Genomic DNA, 7,786 nt, shown 5'->3' with positions numbered 1-7,786 from the left:
TAGTCTATATAGATTGGGCTGTTTGAGTGCAGGGTACTTGTGTTCCGCATTGCTTTAATTAGGGTTTAGTTTCCGTTTTGCTAAGTACCGTCTTGTTAGTGCTCACCCCTTGCTTCTACATTTATGTAGGATCTGTGCTCGGCACCTCTTGATCTTAGTACTCCTTGATCAGGCTGAGCTTCTGGACATTTGAGAGGTAGCAACTTGTCCTCTTCGGTAGACTCTCGTCATCCATTTACATTATGTTTTATTCTACTTAAGAACTGAGACATATATATTTGTACCTTTTTCATTTTTGTTGAAATAGTGGCTTGTACATGTGACACCAAGTCTTGGGTAGTGTAGAATCTATTTTTCGCTTATCCTTATTATATCATATTAAACTTTATATCTCCGTGTTCATTTTCGCTTATTTAGAATTGTTCAGACTCTTAGGTTGACTCGTCTTGGTGGGTTAGGCGAGTGTCATCACACCCGAACTCGGGTCGTGACAAGTTGTTTAGAGGAAGCAGTGCCTTTGTGAGTGTTACTCAAGGGATCTGTAGTTGTTGGGAAGATGGGAAGTTGTTTCCCATTTCTAGGCTTTAGGTTAGAAGTGTTGTTTCCTACAGGAGTTAGAAGTTGCCTCTGTTCATTAGTACTAATAGTAATTGAGGGCTTTGTTGATGCGATGTCCATGGTCACTTCAACTGAACCAGTGTGATAATTATTTTCTTCAAAGTATGAGAAACTTTGGTAGGGAAAGGTTTCAAGATGCTCTACCATTGAAGCCTCTTTTGTAGGAGAGAGAGGGGATGGCCCTTCCACTTCATTAATTGGGGATTTCCCCCGAGATTTACCAAATCCATTCTTTTGTTAAATAGATTCGGTAATTAATTCAGCCAGATTGGGGTAGGAGCCATTTATTGGGGGTTGGTTATGATGTTGGGAGGGTGAGGGAGTTAATGATCCGACCCCATTGGTGAATTTGTTTCTTTTTTTTTTCTTTTTTTTAATAGAAGTGAAGTTTAATCGGCCATCTCCAGGTGGTGTAAGAGATGGGGCATGAGCCATTTATTGGGAGTTGGTTGGGATGTTGGGAGGGTGAGGGAGTTAATGGTCCAGGCCCATTGGTGAATTTTCTTGTTCTTTTTCTTTTTTTCCATCTTTTTTTAATAAAAGTGAAGTTTAACCAACCATCTCTTACATGGACATCATATTGATGTTGCTCGCTTCTTGGGTCTGCTTTAGTGTCTCCATCTATATCTAGGTTCCAATCCCTCTATCGCGTGGCCCATCCTTCAATTCCTTGAAGCCAAGCAGCTACGAGGGCATCTATAATTGCAAGATATGGCTCCATCACAACTGGACGCCCAGAAATGACAACTACCACACACTTCACAACCCCCACAGACATTGGATATGATGCTTGTACCAGGTTCAACTATTGTAAGGTTTGCACTATCACCAAACATCTCTGCGTAGGGTGTCTCACCCACAACAACAACGGCATAGGAGAAGTGGTTGGACTTGACAAAGTTTACGTCTGGATTATCCTAGTAGACCACTTGTGTAGGTGGATGGAATGTGTTTTTCACAGCATTAATCTTTCCACTCCCGTTAGACCAAAACGGTATTTCTGGGTCATTTGTGACGGTAGGGGTATATGTTCGAACAACTTTAATTTTGTATTTCCAATATACCCGAATGTGTAGTTAGCCATGTTTCCTTCCATATTTCTTCAATATTTTGCATGCAGCACATGATTTAAATGTTAACATTACCAACATTATTAGTTATGGTTTCAATTTACAAATATCTCATGTCTAGCTAGAAGTAAGAAGCTTCTACTTTTTCTCTATGAAACAGTAGTCTATTTGCTTTTTTAGCGGCATATGTATCATGCAAGAAGTTATAATCGAATGAAAGTAACAACGAAAAATCACTCCCCATAAAGGATTTAAGAGTGAGAAAAATAGAGAATAGAATGGAGAAATTAAAGCTTTAATAGAAGTGAAGTTTAACCGACCATCTCCTACATGGATATCATATTGATGTTGCCCTCTTGTTGGGTCTGCCTTGGTTTCTCCATCCATATCTGGGTTCCTAGTCCCTCTATCGCGTGGTTCATCACTTCCTGGATTATTTGGGCTAGGAAGGCTAGGTGCCGAAGTAGCAGAGAGACTTGTCTCCCTCCGATATTCACCTATAAGGTGATGCATCTATCTTGCAGATCTAGCTCCATCCACGGCTGGAGAAAGTGGTGTCGTTGTGAGTGTTATCGAAGGGATCTGTGGTTCCTGGGAAAATGGGAAGTTGTTTGCCATTTCTGGGTTGTAGGTTAGGAGTGTTGTTTCCTACAGGAGTTAGAAGTTGCCATTGTTCATTACTAATATAGTAATTGAGGGCTTTATGATGCGATGGCCATGGTCATTTCAACTGAACCAGAGTGATGATTATTTTCCTCAGAGTATAAGAAGCTTTGGTAAGGAGAGAGGTTAGGATGCGCTACCATTGAAGCCTTTTTAGGAGGAGAGAGGGGATGACCCTTCCACTTCATTAATTGGGGATTTCCTCTGGGATTAGAAAAATCTATTTTTTTGTTGAGTTGATTCAGTAATTAATTCAGCCGGATTGGGATAGGAGCCATTTATTGGGAGTTGGTTGGGATGCTGGGAGGGTGAGGGAATTAATGGTCCGAGCCCATTGGTGAATTTTCTTTTTCTTTTTTTTAATAAAAGTGAAGTTTAACCGATCATCTCCCGGTGGTGTAGGAGCCATTTATTGGGAGTTTGTAGGGATATTGGGAGAGTGAGGGAGTGAATGGTACGGGCCCATTGGTGAATTTTAGCTCAAGTGGCTCAGTAGTGAGACCAAATCCAAAAGGAAACAAAGGATCATAATGTGGATCACCAACATTCATGTGAAGTTTATCAACTGACTTGAACCAAGTGCGCTGAGTTTGCTTGTGAATCTATAGTCACCAAACAGAACATCGACAACACCTTGGCCTTCACTTCTCGGAAGCCAAGCAGCCACAAGGGTGTCTATATTTGCAAGATATGGCTCCATCACAACTGGACGCCCAGAAATGACCACTACCACACATTTCACAACTCCACCGACATTGGATATGAAGCTTAGACCAGGTTCAGCTATTATAAGGTTTGCACTATCACCAGACATCCCTGCATAGGGTATCTTACCCACGACAACAATGGCATAGGAGAAATGGTTAGACTTGACAAAGTTTACGTCTGGATTGTCCTGGTAGACCACTTGTGTAGATGGATGGACTGTGTTTTTCACAGCATTTAAAATGGTAGTTCCTATATTTGTCCATATATATATATATGAGATCTTGTTCAGCCTGATTCTACAAGAAATGATAATTCTCATTTACAATTTTTTACGATCATCGAGCATGATCTCTTAAATAAATTCAAATGTCATATTAATCTTTACGTGCACAGCTTTGTAGATCATTCTTCAAACATTGTGTATTTATACATATTAGTTTCTGGATATGTGTGTTGCACGTTTATCCCATACTAATTAGAATTAATACTATTAGAACAATGTGTGGTGAGTTACACATAACATTTGAAGGCCAGAAACAATGCCAGTTGAAATTGATGAATAGATTCAAGTTATATTGTATACTGCTTTCATGAATGTGAAATAGTATATCCTATATTTGTTGTTAAAATTCATTACAACAAAATAATGTTCGAACAATTTTAATTTTGTATTTCCAATATACCCGAATGTGCAGTTAGCCATGTTTCTTTCCATTTTTCTTCAATATTTCGCATGCAACACATGATTTAAATGTTAAGATTACCAACATTATTAGCTATGGTTGCAATTTGCGAATATCTCATGTCTAGCTAGAATTAAGAAGCTTCTACTTTTTCTTTACGAAACGGTAGTCTATTTGCTTTTTATAATGGCAGATGTATCATGCAAGAAGTTATATATAATCGAATGAAAATAACAACGAAAAATCATTCAATGTTTAAGAGTGAGAAAAACAAATTTTGGTCATAAATAACTTACGAGTTGTTTTTGAATTTTGGTCATACACAACAAAATGAATTCCAATATACACTACGTTTCAAAAGTTGTTGCCTCCTTTAACAACTTTTGACGAGAAAACATGTATTTTATACGAAAATGTGTATTTTACGCATTTTCAGTTTCCTATAAATAGAGGGCCTCTTGCCCTCATTTATATCAGTGCACAAAAATATAATCCAAAAGAGTAAGAGCACAGAGAGTTATACACCAAGATAAATATTGTAGTCTTGAGTGTCCTCTTTAGTGAGTTATTCCTTTTACAAGAGAAAAGTGTTTACTGTTGTTTTCTTCTTGTATTTGAGAGCAATGTACTCCCATATTATCATAGTAAGATCCTTCTACCCTGTGGTTTTTCCCCTTTATCTGTTTGAGGGATTTCCACGTAAAATTCTTGTATCTAATTTATTTTCATTATTTATTATCATATCAAACTTTAGTTGTGGTGCTTCCTCCCCCTAACAATTGTATATGAGCCCTCGGTTATTCTGTCTGTTTATGCAAAGGTACTATCTGTGAATAGTAAATTTTGGTGACAGTATAGTTTGTCACGATTGTTCGCAAAAAATATTCAGAAACAATCTAAAAGGGTGAAGCAAATAACAATGTCAAGTACAATAAAGTTTGACGTTGAGAAATTCAATGGGACTAATTTCTCATTATAGAAATTGAAAATAAGAGCGATATTGAGAAAAGACAATTGCTTAGTTGCAATTGAAGGCAGGCCCACAAACTTTATTGATGACAACAAGTGGAAGGACATAGACAGCAACACAGCTGCTGATCTACACTTGACACTGGCTGATCAAGTGTTGTCTAGTATGGCTGAAAAATGGACGGCGAAGGAAATATGGGATACTCTTATGGAATTATACGAGGCCAAGTCTTTGTATAATAAAATCTTTTTTAAAAGAAGATTGTATACTCTTCAAATGGCAGAGTCCGTGTCGGTTACTGAACACATCAATACTTTGAATACTCTGTTTTCGCAACTTATAACAATGGGCTGCAAAATAGAGGGGACTGAACGTGCGGAGCTTCTACTTCAAAGTCTGTCTGACTAGTATGATCAACTCATCATCAACCTGACGAATAATACAGACAATCTAGTTTTCAATGAAGTTACAGCCATTATCTTAAAAGAAGAAAATCGACTCAAAAATAAGTAAGATGGACAAGCAAGTTCGCAGCAAGCTAAATGTAACACCCCCCAAAATTCTTCTCTAGGATTCGAACCCTTCTTCGTATACTTGTAGGATCGAACCCGACAATTGTGAAGTGTATGCATGAGTTAGGATGAGTTTATTATAGTGTTATTTTCATCGATTCCCCTCAGTGTGCCTCCATCTCCCACATAATGTTTGGCGCAGGCTGCTACCTTTGACCTTAACCAGTTTAAAGTGCAATCAAGCAAATGTTCCACAACAAAGGACAACAGAAATAGAAAAAAAAGGGCAGTCCGGTGCACTAAAGTTCCAGCTATGCGCAGGGTCCGGGGAAGGGCCCGACCACAAGGGTCTATTGTACGCAGCCTTACCTTGCATTTCTGCCAGAGGCTGTTTCCAAGGTTTGAACCTGTGACTCCTGGTCACATGGCAACAATTTTACCAGTTACTCAAATAGAAACATGTTTAGAATTATTCTAGTACCAAAAAACATTATCTTGAAAAATACTTTAACTCACTTTAACATAACTTAAACAATACTTAAACCGTTAAATTATTTTTGATACAAAGATAAAGGTCATTGTCAAGATAATTACTGTATATACTTGACCATGATAGGACCAGTTATATGTTGTGGCCAACAAGTATTGGTCAATAGCATTGATTCTTAGATCATCAAATCCAAACTTGCCCAGTATAACAGAAAATTCCATGTGAAGTGAATAAATGACAGATTGATACTAATAAAGGTCACTAAGTCCCACCAGTCTTGTTGCCTTCTCATAAAAAAATTTATGCTTATTGATGTTGCCCTCTTGTTGGGTCTGCCTTAGTGTCTCCATCCATATCTGGGCTCCTAGTCCCTCTATCGCGTGGTTCATCCCTTCCTTGATTATTTGGGCTAGGAAGGCTAGGTGCCGAAGTAGCAGAGAGACTTGTCTCCCTCCGATATTCACCTATAAGGTGATGCAACTGTCTTGCAGAGCCAGCTCCAACCACGACTGGAGAAAGCGGTGTCGTTGTGAGTGTTATCGAAGGGATTTGAGGTTGCTGGGAAAATGGGAAGTTGTTTGCCATTTCTGGGCTGTAGGTTAGGAGTGTTGTTTCCTACAGGAGTTAGAAGTTGCCTTTGTTCATTACTACTAATAGTAAATGAGGGCTTTGTTGATGCGATGGCCATGGTCACTTCAACTGAACCGGAATGATGATTATTTTCCTCAGAGTATGAGAAGCTTTGGTAAGGATAGAGGTTAGGACGCGCTACCATTGAAGCCTTTTTAGGAGGAGAGAGGGGATGACCCTTCCACTTCATTAATTAGGGATTTCCCCTGGGATTAGACAAATCTCTTTTTTTATTGAGTAGATTCAGCAATTAATTCAGCCGGATTGGGATAGGAGCCATTTATTGGGAGTTGGTTGGGAGGGTGAGGGAGTTAATGGTCCGAACCCATTAGTGAATTTTTTTTATTTTTTTTTAATAGAAGTGAAGTTTAACCGATCATCTGCAGGTGGTGTAGGAGCCATTTATTGGGAGTTTGTAGGGATATTGGGAGAGTGGGGGAGTTAATGGTCCGGGCCCATTGGTGAATTTTAGCTCAAGAGGCTCAGTAGTGAGACCAAATCCAAAAGGAAACAAAGGATCATAATGTGGATCACCAACATTCATGGGAAGCTTATCAACTGACTTGAACCAAGTGCGCATGAGTTTGCCTTTGAATCCATAGTCATCAAACAGAACATCGGCAACACCTTGGCCTTCACTTGTTTATATTTGCAAGATACTGCTCCATCACAACTGGAAGCCCAGAAATGACAACTACCACACACTTCACAACCCCACAGACATTGGATATGGTGCTCGGACCAGGTTCAGCTATTGTAAGGTTTGCACTATCGCCAGACATCTCTGCGTAGGGTGTCTCAACCATGACAACAATGGCATAGGAGAAGTGGTTAGACTTGACAAAGTTTACGTCTGGATTGTCCTGGTAGACCACTTGTGTAGATGGATGGATTGTGTTTTTCACAGCATTTAAAATGGTAGTTCCTGTATTTGTCCCCATATATATATATGAGAGCTTGTTCAGTCTGATGCTACAAGAAATGATAATTCTCATTTACAATTTTTGACGATCATCGAGCATGATCTCTTAAATAAATTCAAATGTCGCATTAATCTTTACGTGCACAGCCGATCTGTAGATCATTCTTCAAACAGTGCAAAAGTTGCAGCTGTTCTGGAAATCAGAAAGATATGGTCTAAAGTTTATAACACTAGTTCAGGATCAAGAATAGCGGCTAACTTTGCTAGATAATCTGCCACTTTATTAGCTTCTCTATAACAGTGTGAGAAGGTAACACCTGCTCCATCAATCAAGCCCACAGTTTCATCCACAAAAGTCTTCAAATTCAGGTTGTTGGTCTTCTTCTTCTTCGGCATATTCACTATAATCAAAGAGTTTTTTATCTCAATTGTGCACAACCTGTGATTGTTGTCTTTGATCCATTGGCCTACATATTGAGCAGCCAGAGTCTCTTCTATATTATGATTTTGGCACTGTCCA

General features: G+C 38.9%; 2 pseudogenes; both read right to left on the bottom strand.

Moving 5' to 3' along the window:
* Positions 1-2,201: 2,201 nt before the first annotated feature.
* On the bottom strand, positions 2,202-3,378 carry LOC129900164 (uncharacterized; annotated as a pseudogene).
* Positions 3,379-6,720: 3,342 nt separating this feature from the next.
* On the bottom strand, positions 6,721-7,300 carry LOC129900163 (uncharacterized; annotated as a pseudogene).
* Between the last annotated feature and the right edge of the window lie 486 nt (positions 7,301-7,786).

Source organism: Solanum dulcamara, chromosome 8, assembly GCF_947179165.1.
Source record: "Solanum dulcamara chromosome 8, daSolDulc1.2, whole genome shotgun sequence".
Lineage (NCBI taxonomy): Eukaryota > Viridiplantae > Streptophyta > Magnoliopsida > Solanales > Solanaceae > Solanum > Solanum dulcamara.
Note: the sequence above shows the minus strand (reverse complement) of the source record. Positions and strands in the feature narration are given on the sequence as shown.